The sequence below is a fragment of the Mandrillus leucophaeus genome, unplaced genomic scaffold (genome assembly GCF_000951045.1).
Source record: "Mandrillus leucophaeus isolate KB7577 unplaced genomic scaffold, Mleu.le_1.0 Scaffold118, whole genome shotgun sequence".
NCBI classification, from domain to species: Eukaryota; Metazoa; Chordata; class Mammalia; order Primates; family Cercopithecidae; genus Mandrillus; species Mandrillus leucophaeus.
The window spans coordinates 2,077,763-2,092,443 of NW_012100098.1; the positions used below are offsets into that span (position 1 = coordinate 2,077,763).

General features: G+C 47.7%; 2 protein-coding genes across 2 annotated transcripts in view; one reads left to right on the forward strand and one right to left on the reverse strand.

The window, feature by feature from the left end:
• SLC4A8 (solute carrier family 4, sodium bicarbonate cotransporter, member 8) overlaps nucleotides 1–14,375 on the reverse strand; it is a 129,018-nt gene extending 114,643 nt beyond the window's left edge. Inside the window, exons 1-3 of the mRNA XM_012002472.1 lie at nucleotides 14,241–14,375; nucleotides 3,230–3,258; nucleotides 3,053–3,188 (exon numbers count right to left, since the gene is read on the reverse strand). The gene's annotated coding sequence lies outside the window, so the exon portion shown is untranslated. The remainder of the gene's footprint in view (nucleotides 1–3,052; nucleotides 3,189–3,229; nucleotides 3,259–14,240) is intronic.
• The window catches only part of GALNT6 (polypeptide N-acetylgalactosaminyltransferase 6), a 40,242-nt gene continuing 39,665 nt past the window's right edge, over nucleotides 14,105–14,681 (forward strand). The window contains exon 1 of the mRNA XM_012002456.1: nucleotides 14,105–14,128. The gene's annotated coding sequence lies outside the window, so the exon portion shown is untranslated. The remainder of the gene's footprint in view (nucleotides 14,129–14,681) is intronic.

Sequence of the window (14,681 nt, forward strand, 5' to 3'; positions counted from 1 at the left end):
GTATCTCCAGGGAACCAGACAGTCCAATTTGTTTAATGCCACATGATGTGCTGCACTCACACCCTATTTTACAGCCCTAATCTAATTTATTATAGGCATCATTACATGGCTCTGTTTTTCTGAAAAACAAGTCACCTCTTATGTGCGGTATTTGATGATCATCATTCTCCTAGTTGACAAAGGCTGGAACTTTTTACATCTCTTTTCTAGTAATAGATAATATTTCTTCCTGGAATGAATTGAAAACCTTAATAATGTTTATAACCTTTGACCTGGTAAATTTCATCCTAGAAGTTTATCCTAAGAAAACGGCCATGGGGTCCTGCAGGCATGGTGGCTCATGCTTATAATCCCAGCACTTTGGAAGGCCCAGGTGGGAGGATTGCTTGAGGCCAGGAGTTTGAGACCAGTCTGGGAAACATAGCAAGACCCTGTCTCTACAAAGAAAAGAAAAAGAAAGAAAATGGCCATAGATGAACATAAACGGGGTTTACAGCAGCATTATTTATATGTAATGGGGGAGACCCCCACTGGGGAATTTGGGTGCAACCTCTTCAAAGCAAACAGGAGGGACAGGATTAGGCACAGAACATCAACAGGCTTAAGCCTAATGGTGTAATGAAGCAGAGAAATGGTGACCTCCCCAGTGCTCAGAGGGAATGAGGTACAGTATGTCCTGAAGCGCTTGGAATAGGCCAGATACTAACCAGCCTCTTGCCTCTCAATTCTTGGGATCACCTTCTCTCCCAAGGGGAAACCTTCCAGTTTCCTGGTCTTCCAAGATCTTCAAGACCTGCCTGGAAACTGCATGGTTCAAGGGCCTCTCATAGGATAAAGCCTACAAGGATGGGCCGTCCCTCCCTTCCAATCCCATGTGTTCCCACCTCCCGAGTGTGAGTCACCACCCAACTCCCTTCCTCTGCTCCCTGGAGAGTCAGACCATCATTTCCTACGCTTTTCTTTCTCTCTGCTTCTTCTCTGCCAGACCTGGGTTTTTATGAACAGACAGCCCTTTTACCTCAAGTCCTTTCACCCTCTTATAGCAGTAACTCAATCCAGTGTATCATATTATTTATTAATCAGATTATTTTGGTTGAAAGTGACAAAAACACACTTAAACAAATTTCAACCAAAACAAGAAAAAAATAAGGAAAGGAAAAAAGAGAGAAAAGAAAAGGGAAGGAAAGAAAGCAGGGAAGGAGGGAGAAAGCAAAGAAAGTGGAAGAAGGGAGAAGTCTAGGGATAAATGACTTCAGGTACAGCAGGATCCAGGAGTCCAAAAGATATCACTGGAGTCCTCTCATTCTTTATCTTTCTCTGCTTTCTCAGCGTTGGCTTCACGGTCAAGTTGACTCTCCTGCCTCATGTGATCGCAAAGAGGATCACGAGCCACCCTAAACATACAGACTTCCCATCCAACGATTCCATCAGTGGTCATGTGGGGGTGGGGGAGAAAAGACAGGGAGAGGAGTTCATCTTTTTTGCTTGCTCTAGGGAATGTCTCAGAGAAGGCTCTGAGTGGCCTGGCTTGGGTAACATGCCTAACCCTAAACCAATCACTGTGGCTACAAGATTACAGATTCACCTGGCTGGTGCTGGGGACTGAGGAAGGCCTCATCTGAATTTCATGGACTAAGAATCAAAGATAGTTCCCTAAACGATGCTAAAGGAAAAAGCAGGTTTGGCCGGGCGCGGTGGCTCAAGCCTGTAATCCCAGCACTTTGGGAGGCCGAGACAGGCGGATCACGAGGTCAGGAGATCGAGACCATCCTGGCTAACACGGTGAAACTCCGTCTCTACTACAAAATACAAAAAACTAGCTGGGCGAGGTGGCGGGCACCTGTAGTCCCAGCTACTCGGGAGGCTGAGGCAGGAGAATGGCGTAAACCTGGGAGGCGGAGCTTGCAGTGAGCTGAGATCCGGCCACTGCACTCCAGCCTGGGCGACAGAGCGAGACTCCGTCTCAAAAAAAAAAAAAAAAAAAAAAAAGCAGGTTCTTTGTACTCAACTGCCCTGTCCCAATCTCTGCCTTTCCTTGTACATAGTCAAGCTCCCCAGCCTCTCTTGCATTTGGTCGGGAGTCAACTTCCACAGATTGACAATTTTATGCTCAACAGGCAGCCCAGGGTTCCAAATCCATCCAACACCTTCATGTCGCTCCCAATGTCCTATTTGCGTATGCTCTTGTGTTGCAGCAAGCAGCAACAGCGGCTGCACGGTAAGAGGCCTATGATTTGCTCACAAGTCTGACTTCACCCTGAGTGAAGCCTACTTCCCTTGCCTACTCTAAGGCACACATCACCGTGCCAGGCCCCAAGCAGAAATGGGAACTCCGGGTCCCTGCAGCCACTGCCACCACCTGTGGTTGTGCAGCTTGTGTGCCTTGTACACACTTAGCTTGTCAAGCAAGCATCCTAATGTATAGCTTTGCATCTGCCCAACAGAAAGGATGCCTTTTAGTTATGCACACAAGGCTCCCTGTGGGCTAGCAACCGCCCTGTCTATGGCAAAGGTACAGATAAGGAATGATTGCCCCAAGGCTGACGTGGGAAGAATCTCAAGGCTTAGACTTTAGACCTGGGTGACATGGCTTGATTAACATAATTAATGCCGGGTGTTAAATAAAACAGGTGTTCTTATTCCTTCTTGGTGCCATGTGGCTGGGGTATAAAGGCAGTGAACCTGCAGTTCTGTGCTCCTCCAGTCTGGCAAACATCTTTCTCCCCGCACTGAATGGTAACATCGCCAGACTCTGAGGGGTGCTTCTCTGGGAGTTGACATAAGAGGCCATGGGAAGCAGCAGCCACCCACCCAAATGTACCCTTGTTTCATTTCTATCCTGTGCACTGCTTTCAGCTGCTTTGGAAGTAAACCTAAAATGAAAGAACTTTGAGCAGGATCCAAGTGGCCATTCTTGCCCACCCTCAAACCCAGGCCAAATTGCATGATTCAGCCAAGCTCATCAACAGGCTGTCGTGGCTCCTGCCCAAACTCAGGAAATGAGTAAGTAACGCTTTCTGGTGGAGTAACAGGCACATATCAAGAAACTCACATGTTGGCTCCACGGATCCTTCTGTTCAGGCTTGAGTGGCCACAACTCAGTAGAGTTCAGGTATCCTGGGTCTCCCTGCAGGTAGTGAGGAGTGCCTCTGTGGTTGTTGCTGTTGTTCTTGTTGAACACAGAGCATGTATTATGTTCCGAGCACTGTTTTGAGCAGTATACATCTATTATCTTAAAACAGACTCTATAGAATTGTCCTTTAAAAAAAATGAAAACAGGCTAAACAACTTACCCACGACTACACAACTGCCAGCTAACTGGGGGACTTCATGCAGCGATTCTCAGAGTCTCTCCTTTCACTGGGGGGGATTCTGTCAGGGACCCCCAGTACTATACTGAGACATGCCTCTCCCATAGCATCTGGGCGTAAGGGATGATGCTGTAAAGAACAGAATAAGTGACAAGCACCCCCAGAAGACACCCGTCTTTGCCCATCCCTGGCAAGGAGACTGGAATCACCTTACTACACATAGATTAATTGCAAAGGAATCAATAAATGCCTAGGAGTCAACTACTCTGACCACTTTAGCTTTCATTTTTTATTTTTTGAGACAGAGTTTCACTCTTGTACCCCAGGTTGGAGTGCAACAGCACGGTCTCCGCTCACTGCAACCTCCACTTCCCAGGTTCAAAAGATTCTCCTGCCTCAGTCTCCCAAGTAGCTGGGATTACAGGTGCACACCACCACGCCCAGGTCATTTTTGTATTTTTAGTAGGAACAGGGTTTCACCATGTTGGCCAGGCTGGTCTCAAACGCCTGACCTCAGGTGATCCACGTGCCTCAGCCTCCCAAACTGTTGGGATTACAGGCATGAGCTGCTGTGCCAGGCCTCACTTTAGCCTTGAAATTTAGCACCTGTGGGTTCATCAGGGTAGCAAATGCCAGGACAGGATAACACATTACAGAGCCCATCGTGGTTTTGAAAGTCCAGTCTCAAGTTCAGCCCAGCAGGGCTTCTTCTCCCTCTTTTCTTAAGGCATCCTAGCTTTGCACCCCTTAAATCACTCGATGGTGTTGCAAACCTGGCCTGGTTGCCCTTCAACAGTAGCTGAATCCCAGGATATTCCAAGTCTTGATGTTCAGTGAGTGAAGCCAATATCTTTTCAAAGTCTGAGCTCACCTCCTGTTGTAACAATATATGCCTGTCATATCTTACTCTAGTCTTGCAGAACACACGTGTATCAAGGCATCACTTCAGGTCTGCTTCTCCTGGTGGTTAAGATATGAAGGGGCCTGGCACCGTGGCTCATGCCTGTAATTCCAGCACTCTGGGAGGCTGAGGGAGGAGGATCACTTAAGCTCAGACATTTCAGACCAGTCTGGGCAATAAAAGGAGATCCCATCTCTACAAAAAAAAAAAAAAAAGAAAAATTAGCTGGGTGTGCTTGCACATGCGTGTAGTCCCAGCTACTCAGGGGGCTGAGGTGGGACGATTGCTTGAGCCTGGGGAGGTTGAGGCTGCAGTGAGGAGTTGATATGGGAGGGGGACAGGGAAGTGCCGGGAAGGGAAGGGCGTGGTCCCTGGCTGGGGCTCCACCGCCAGGCCTGTGCCCATGGACCTAGGTGAGGACAGGCGTTTCTGTTTTCATGCCCAGATGTTGCATTTCCGAAGACCACTGTGGCCCACCACAGCCCTATCCTGTGCCTATAAAAACCCCTAGACCCTAGCGGGCAGAGACACAAGCGGCTGGACGTCGAGAGGACCAGATCAGCGGAGGAACAGAACGCACAGGCAGCTGGACATCAAGAGGAATACACCCGTGGAAGAGCATACCGACATGCACTGGCAGACGCGGGCACGGCAGGCCATGGGCCCAGGGAAAGACATAGAGTTTGCCTGGGGCAGTCAGAGGAGAGCCCAGCTGCTGAGCGGCCCAACTCCGGGGAAAACTCTCTCCACTCCATCTCCCTTCTGGCTCCCCTATCTACTGAGAACTACTTGAACTCAATAAAACCTTGCACCCATTCTCCAAGCCCACGTATGATCTGATTTTTCTGGTACACCAAGGCAAGAACCCGGGATACAGAAAACCCTTTGTCCTCGCAATAAGGCAGAGCGTCTAATCCAGTTGGTTAGCACAGCCGCCTTTAGACAGCAAAACTAAAAGAGCAACCATCCTGGCTAACCCGGTGAAACCCCGTCTCTACTAAAAAATACAAAAAACTAGCCGGACGAGGTGGCGGGCGCCTGTAGTCCCAGCTACTCGGAGGCTGAGGCAGGAGAATGGCGTAAACCCCGGAGGCGGAGCTTTCTGTGAGCTGAGATCCAGCCACTGCACTCCAGCTTGGGCGGCAGAGCCAGACTCCCATCTAAAAAAAAAAAAAAAAAAAAAAAAAAAAAAAAAAAAAAAAACTAAAAGAGCACACAGTAGCACACGCCCACTGGGGCTTCAGGAGCTGTAAACACTAACTGGCAACAGAGCAACACTCATCTCAAACAAACAACAACAAAATACATGTTGGCACTGTCCAAAGGTAGATGCTGCCGTGGGATCGGAACCTGCCCATCTGTATGTTCCATAGAGATTTCAGCAGCTGGGCCCTAAAGAAGTGAGCCGCTCCCTTTGTTGCACTCCCTGTGAGGGGGACAAGGGACTCTTTCCCGTTTCACTGTGACGGTGCCACCGCACTCCAGCCTGGGCAACAGAGTGAGACCCTGTCTCAAAATAAAAATAAAAAATAAAAAGAATTATATATATGTGTATATAAAGGAGTTCATTCACACTCCTCTCAAGTACTGCTGGAAAAAAGTTATGTCATATAAACAAACTAGACAATCTATACCCCTAGTCATCTTTTCCGTTGAATGGTTAAAGGGTTCACAGACCCCTGAGGTGTTCTAGGGTATCCCATCAAACTGATATAACTCCATGGGCAACTTTGAGTGTGTTTTGTGTTTTGTGTTTTTTCCTCACTGACCATGTCACTCCTCCCCAAACAACAGCATCAAATACCACCAACTCCCCGCCTGGCAGTGGGTCCCAACTCTGAGAAAACCTATACACATTACAATTGTACGTGACTATTTTGCCCACTACCACAGTGGGGGATTTAAAGGTCTTCACTGATAGTAGCTCTTCAAAGAGTTTCTGTAAATTCCTGATTTCAAACAATAAAATCTATTTTAATCTGCCCTCAGCAAACATAACTCACATTCCATTCATGGAGAAAGAAAAGGTTATTCTACTTTAGGGCTTCCTTTGCAGTCTTTCCTCCTGATCTCTGGGTGGTTAGAAATCCTTGAGATCAAAGGCCTCGGGATTTATCTGCAGGTCCAGGTGGAACAAACCCAGGAGCAGGCCAGGGGGCAGTGATTGGCTCTGCGTGGCCTCTGCCCACTCCACCCACCACACCCAGGAGGAGGGACCACTTTGTACCTCCATGCTACCTTTGGACAGTGCCAACATGGTTTTTTTTTTTTTTTTTTGAGACGGAGTGTTGCCCTGTCACCAGACTGGAGTGCAGTGGCGCGATCTCAGCTCACTGCAACCTCTACCTCCTGGGTTCAAGCATTTCCCCTGCCTCAGCCTCCCAAGTAGCTGGGATTATAGACATGCGCCACCATGCCCAGCTAATTTTTTGTATTTTAGTAGAGACAGGGTTTCATCTGCCAATGAGTTATTCTATCACCTCTCCTTTACTTACAATCCAAAGCAATATTAATATCAGATATTAATATTAATAAATTTAATTTATTAATATTTGAAATATTTATTCATGTTTATTAATATTAAATTAAGATTTAATTTAATGAAATTTGTGATTTTTTTTCAAATGTCTAAGAAAACAGAAACTTCGGCCAGGTGCAGTGGTTCACGCCTATAATCCAACGCTTTGGGAGGCCGAGGCGGGTGGATCACCTGAGGTCAGGAGTTCAAAACCAGCCTGACCAACATGGTGAAACCCTATCTCTACAAAAATACAAAAATTAGTCGAGTGTGGTTGCGCACACCTGTAATCTCAGCTACTCCAGAGGCTGAGACAGGAGAATCGCTTGAACCTGGGAGGCAGAGTTTGCAGTGAGCCGAGATCACGCCACCACACTCCAGCCTGGGTGACAGAGTGAGACTCCATCTCAAAACAAACAAACAAACCAAAAAAAAAAAAAAGCGGGGGGGAAGAAAACAGAAACTTCTCTGTTTTTAGGGGAAGATAACAGGTTTTGCTTTTAGCTGGAGGACTGTTTGCTCTGTGGAGTTAGTTTATAGCCCCTTTTATTACTTCTCTTTGGGCAAAACAACTGTCAGATTGAAATCCAATTAACTGTTTCAGAAGGTTAAATGTGCATATGTTTCTTTTTTTAAAGAGATATATTAAATAAGAAATCACAATTTTGAACAGAAAAAGTTCTCACAGCAAAATTTTATAAGCATTTGGATGTTTTATTCATTGCAATTATGAAATTCCTCTATTGTGAAAGGCACAGACAGATCTTGGGCACTTGATTGCGTTTAAGGAGATGATCTTGTGTGATTTAAGTAGAAAGTCTATAGTTACAGTTTGACAAACCCATATGTCTCCCAAGAGAGGAAAATGTATTAATTGTATGATATTAGGAGGCTTCGGTTATACAAAAGACTGACCAAGAGTCTCCTAAAATAGATAATATAAAATGCCAAGGAAACATTTTAACAAGAGCTGTAAAGATTAGGAAGACAGAGCGCTAGAAAACTTTTCTGAGGATCATAAACTAGAGACTTGAATAAATGGAGAGACAGACTTGCAGAAAGTAGTGGCTAAGTGCTCAGACTGCAGTTACAGGGACCTGCTGTGCTTACAAACTTCTCACTTATAAAAATAAGGATACTCGGGCTGGACACAGTTGCTCACGGCTTTAATCCTAGCACTGTGGGAGGCCGAGGTGGGTGGATCACTGGAGCTCAGGAGTTTGAGACCTCCTGGGCTCAACAGATCCTCTCACCTCAGCCTCCTCCTGAGTAGCTGGGACTATAGGCACACACCACTATGCCTGGCTCATTTTTGTACTTTTTATAGGGACAGGGGTCTCACTATGTTGCCCAGGCTGGTCTCGAACTCCTGGACACAAGCAATCTTCACATCTTAACCTCCCAAAGTGCTATGATTACAGGCATGATCCAACACTGCTAAGTTGTAACACCATTAATTTAAGATACATACCAATTTCAGAAATGTTAAAGATTTTTTAAAATGCATCTTAGAATTGATGAAATACATATGTACATATAAATCACATATGCATAGAAAAAGAGCAGACTATATCATACCAAAATAGCAACATTCGTTATCTCTAGGTAACATAATTATGGATAACTTGTCTTCTTTTTTGTGATTTTCTGTGCATCTGAAATTTTGCACATTGAAAATGTGATATTTGGATCATTAGAAAAAATAATGTATTCCCCATCCCACCTGACTCTTTCAACCCTTCTCCCTGTCTCTTATTCTCCTCTCTATTCTCTTTGGGTTCTTTGTCCAGGTCCCAATCCAATGCCATGCTGAGCCAAACTGGAGCTTGAGGCAAGAGGGAAAATATAAGCTCCTGGCTTTAAGGCAAGCAAACTAATTAGTCATGTTTTCAAAACTAACTGTTTTGCTTATTTCATTTTGAATTGTGAGATTCACGTTTGACAATTTCCCTTGACCAAGTGATGATCTTAAATAAAATATAATTAACTAAGGCTGAAGTAAAATCATAATAAATTCCATTTTGGAATAAATAAAGTATTTAAAGTAATGCTGTGAGTTTTAATACACCTATGCTTCAAGTTTTCAATGTTTTTTCAACTAATTTAATGCTCTAGGAAAAAATAACCATTTTAAAAATACAGAAAAATATGTATGAGGGTAGATATTTTTCTTTTTTCCTTAGGCTTCAATATGACTTAGGAGGAAACTATTCTTTTTTTCTTTTTTTTTTTTAATAAAGATGGGATCTCACTGTGTTGCCCAGGCTGGTCACAAACTCCTGCGCTCAAGTGATCCTCTTGTCTCAGCCTCCCAAAGTGCTGGGATTACAGACATGAGCCACCATGCCCAGATGATTCTTTATTTTAAATTTTTGATACTTTGTCCATCACTGATTTTTTGCATTAATTTTGATGTTTTTTAAAATATTGCATTAAGGTATTACTTATCTTGGTTACTGAGTTTTTTGCTGTCCCCTTAAATTTTGCACTCAAGAGAAGTGTCCTTGCTTGCCTTACCCTAGTCCTAGTCCTAGCCCTGCCCCTTCATAGTCCTTTTTACATCAGGCTCCCCTGACAAACTATGGGTGTCTGGATGAGAAAGATGGGATTTACTATCCTTGTATCTCCACACCTGACCTAGCGTAGAGGCTAGCACATGGAGCACTTTAACAGCATTTTACTGAAGGGAGGAATGGAGGAAGGAAAGAAGGAAAACAACTAATGATAATGGCTAACATCCAAATTTCAACTGACTGCTTATTGTGTACCAGACGCTGGGTTAAGCACTTTGCTTATTTAATCTAACAACCCAATCATAAAAATTACATATCCATTTTACAGATGCGGAAACTGAGGCACACAGAAATGGGTGAATTGTAGCGCATGAGTGATTATGGCAGAACTAGGAGCAGCTCTGCTTGGGTTCCCTAAAACGTTTGTTGCTTTGACTGTTTTTCTCCTGAGCATGGGAATGAGATGAGGAGTAACTGTGAATATGGAGGGAAGAAGTAGAGCAGCAGATGTAATTTAGAAGACCAAACTCTCACACGTTCACATGTTATCTCACCTGAACTTCATTAACAACCCTAGGTCTCATTAACTGCACTTTACAGGTAAGAAACACAGAGGTAGGGAGGGAGTGGGAGACTCTCTTGTTTCCCTCAGGGTAGGGGAGAGTGAAATGAGAGATAATGATAGGAGAGGGGGAGGTTGACCAGCTGGCCTCCCGTCTAAGCTCCTTGGCAAGTTCACAGCATCCCCTGCACACTCCTGTAGCTAAGTGGAGCCAGCACCTCCCACTGAAAGGCAGGTCTCCCTCACTCTGCCCCACCCAGAGGTGGGTATCCCCTCACCGGGGACCCTGTGGAAGGAACAGACTAGATAAGGGCCAGGGCTGGTGTCAACGGCCTCGCAGAGCTGCCTTGTCATGCTTCCACTGTTCTGCTCCCCTCCAGGTTTCCTGCCTTACAGGGAGAACCCCCTTGACGCAGGCTCATGTGAAAAGTGAAACTCAGAACACCCAAAACCCGAATCTAAAACAGCCAAGAAATAAATATAAGATTGTGAGAAAAAAAAAGAAATTCACAGGACTTCCTGAGAAGGGGTCATCCCGGGTCTTTGCAGCTAAGAGAATCTGGACATGTCCTGCAGAAGCGCTTATGGGAACTTTCAGTCATGAATATGTATGGGACCTTGGACCCAAGGTTTCTGGAGATAGAGACAATGTCTAGAGAGGTCGGAAATGGAGCTTTCACTGTATACATTTTCATAGTGCCTGACTTCTTACCATGTGCATATATAACTTTTTCATTTTTATTTTCCATTTCATTTATATATAACTTTTTCATTTACAGAAACCCATTTTTTATTGTTGTTGTTGTTGTTTTTCCAGAGACAGGGTCCTGCTCTGTTGCCCAGACTGGAATGTAGCGTTGCAATCATAGCTTACCGCAGCCTCTAACTCGTAGGCTCAAGCAATCCTCCCACGTCAGCCTCCAAAGTAACTGGGACCACGGGCACATGCCAACACACCCAGTTAATTTTTTTATTTTCATTTTTTCATAATCATATATGTTTTTTAAAGTTTTAGGTTCAGGAGTACGTGTCCAGGTTTGTTACATGGGTAAATTGCATGTTACAAAGGTTTGGGGTACAGATTATTTTGTCATCCAGGTAATAAGCATAGTACCCAATAGGTAGTTTTTTGATCCTCTCCTTCTTCCCACCCTCCACCCTCAAGTGGGCCCCCCATGTCTGTTGTATTTTTATTTTTTGTAGAGACAGGGTCTCGCTGTGTCAGGCTGAACTCAAACTCGCGGCTTCAAGCGATCTCCCACCTCAGCCTCCCAAAGTGCTGAGATTACAGGTGTGAGCCACCACCCCCAGCCTAAAAAACCATTTTTCGAAAGTTGCCTGCACCAGCAGAGACTGAGGTTGCAGTCCCTCTTCTGTGGTGGCTCATCTGCAAACCTTCCTGGCATGGTGGAGAGGAAGCCTGCACCGTCCTTCCTGTTAGGAGAGAACAGTGCAGTGCATGACACATTAGGGGTGGGTCACACATCCTGCGAACTACATGCACCTCCAAATTAGGCAGCTAATTATTCTGAGGATTCCAAGTCACGTTTAAAATCAGTGTCAGCTGAAGTAAAATCAGATGAGTAATGCAAACACACATTCTGGAATGCAAAACACACAACGCAGACTGCTGCTACTTCTTGGGAAGCTGGGCCCTGGCCTCTCAGGAGCTCCAGGCTGGGGGTAATGGTCATGACCCTGTCCTGGGAAGGAATAGGGACCATTCACCTCAGGTTAGGTTGGGTCCTGACGAAGGTGCCGGACTCAGGTCAGGATCACACAACCCCTGGGGGTCAGAGGGCAGAGGTGGAGGAAGGACAGAGCAAAGACAGTAGGTCGGACCTGTACAGGGAGTGTTCAGACCCAAGAAGAGAGACATGAGGGGCAGCATCCCACAGTCTTCCACAGGAAGTGCCCTCCTTCTGAGAAAGACAGCTGTCAAGTAAGGCACATGACAAGAATAGAAGCAGCTGGGGCAGTGAGTTGGAATCAGAGTCCAGAGGGTTGACAGAGGGGCTAAGGGATGCTCAAGGAAGCTCTGTAGAAAGTCTCTCTGGAGCTTAAAGCCCACAGCCTGGAATGTGAAAGGAAGGGAGTTGGTGGAAGGCTGCTTAGAGTTAGGGGAGTTGGGCACCATGCCAAGAGTGAGCGGATGCCCCCCTTTCTACTCCCGGGAGAATGTCCATCCTTCACGTCACTCTGATCACGTGTGGCTGGGCAAGTTCTTCTCCACACTCTGCTGGCCTTCTTTCCTGACTCCATCAAAGAACACCTCACCTTCTGAATAGCTCAACCCTACCTTGGAGTCTCAGGTTAGAAAAAAGATTACTTTCTTCATTCACCTGTTAACACCCAGATGGCTTCCCTGCCTTTCCCAGTGCGTGTCAGAACTGTCTTCTTGCTACGATCTACTCACTCATGCTCCTGCTCCCAGGTCTTAGGGTCTTAGAAATACAAATTCACGGCTGGAGTTGGTGGCTCATGCCTCCAATCCCAGCACTCTGCAAGGCCGAGGCAATAGGATGGCGTGGCCGAGGAGTTTGAAACCAGCCTGGGCAACATGGCGAAACTCCCTCTCTACAAAAAATACAAAAGTTAGCCAGGCATGGTGGCATGCATCTGTGGAGGCTGAAGCAGGAGAACAGCTTGAGTCCGGGAGGTCAAGCCTGCAGTGAGCCATGAGGTCAAGCCTGCAGTGAGCCATGATAGCTCCACTGCACTCCAGCCTGGGCAGTAGGGCAAGAAAAGAAAAGAAAGAGAGGAAGAGAAAGAGAGAAACACAGAAAAAGAAGGAAATAAAGAGAAAGAAGGAAAGAGAGAGAGAGAGAAAGAGAGAAAGGAGAGACGGAGAGTAAGAAAGAAAAGAAAAAAAGTAAAAGAAAAGAAAAAAAGAAAAAAAAAGGAGGGAGGCTGGGCAGCAGACCCTGAGGAAGAAAGAAAAGAGAAAGAGACAAATTTATTTAAATATCAAAACAAAAGAGAAACTGAACTACTGGTAGAAGTTTCCACCATAGAAAGTTTTCAAATTATTGGCTATTTGGAGTCATGCGCCCCCCTTCTCTGTTGCTAAGGCCCCAGAAGATTGCCGCACACGAGGCAGCACCGAAGAGGACCAGTGAGCAGCACGGGCCCTGGCGGGGTAATTCCGAACACCGGCTTAGAAGGCGGGTTTACCAGGATTCTCATTCCAGCCCTGCCACTAATTGTTCAGGGTTCTCATCGAGCATGCACAGGAATCACCCTGAGGGGGCTTTAAAAACACAAATCGCTAGGCCTAAGCCGAGTTTTGGAATATTTAGGTCTGGGGTTGGGCCCATTTCTTTTTTTTCTTTTTGAGACGGAATCTCGCTCTGTCTCTAAGCTGGAGTGCAGTGGTGTGATCTCGGCTCACTGCAACCTCCCCCTCCCGGGTTCAAGCGATTCTCCCGCCTCAGCCTCCCGAGTAGCTGGGATTGCAGACGCCCGCCACTACGCCCAGCTAATTTTTTGTATTTTTAGTAGAGACGGGGTTTCACCATGTTGGCCAGGCTGGTCTCGAACTCCTAGCCTTGTGATCCGCCCGCCTCGGCCTCCCAGAGTGCTGGGATTGCAGGCATGAGCCACCGCGCCCGGCCAAAAGTTCTAAAAAGTTGTCAGGTGATTCTGACTGGCGCTGCTGGTGGGGCGGGGCGGGGGGGGGGGGTCCCGCTTTGAGAAACACCCTCTGCTGTGTGAGGCAGCTGCCTCCCCGGTACATTCGGAATAATCATAGTAGTTATTAAAGTTTGCTGGGGCTGGGATTCACCTGATGCCTGGCACTTGGAGCCCTTGGCACAGTTCATGGCACACGGAATACGAGCTCTTGTTGGATGGAGCGCAAATGAGAAGCAAGCCTGGGGCAGGACCCCGGGGCCCATGGCCGCCTAGCTGCGTTTTCCCCTCCCGGGCAGGCCTCCGGGCTCCGAGCGCTCCGGGCGGGCGCGCAGCACATTCAGGTTCCATGCACGCGCCGCCCGCGGCTCTGCTAATGCCTCTCGTCTTTGGGGTGACTTGGACCCTCCAATCTTTTTCCTTGCTGAAAGCCTGGCCGCAGAGACCGCACCCCCGGGGCGGGCTGAGACACAGAGAAGCCGGGGCGCTCCTCTGCCCGTCTGCCGGGAGTTCCCGGGCCCGCAGCACGCTGGGGACACGGCGGGAGCCGCTGCACCTGGCCCGGGAGGGGCGGGGCGGGCGCGTTCGGGCAGCTGGGGGAGGTCCCGCACCGGCCCCACCCTCCCGGCCGTCCGGTGGGGAAGCCCGGGAGCGGCTCCGCGGAGCGGCTGCGGCTCTGCCTCGGCGCGACAGGTAAGCGGCAGAAGGAGCCCGCGACCCTCTCCCCGGGAGGGTTCCCCTGAGTTCTCTGATTGCTTGGACTTCCCTCCGGCGGAGCTCGCTTCTGCCGAGTCCTCGCTCTCACCTCCTCCTCCGCCAGCCTTCGCCTCTTCCTCTTCCTCCTCACCACCCCCGACAGTAAAATGAAGGGGCTGGGCCAGGCTGGTCCCTCCTGCCTTCGCTCTCTGCTGGTCGCGGTGGCCTCTAGCTCCTCCCTCGGTAGGACCCCCCTCCACCTTGGCGCTTACGAGATGAATGAGGAGTCCAGGCCTCTGGAACTTGGAGGGGTGAGAGGGGGACCAGCCAGAGCCAGGGCTCCACACCCTCTTCCCCTCACCCATCCACGCCCTGCATTCCTTCTGTGCCCCGTCTCCCCAGGTCGGGTCACCCCATGTGCTTTGGTAAGGCAACTCTTCCAGAGAGGTTTCCTCCTGCCCTGCCACGTTGCGCCTGAGCAGAAGGGGACAGCGAGGAGAAGCCTCGCTGGTGGAGATCGGTCTGATCCTTGCTTGGTTGATTCCCTCCC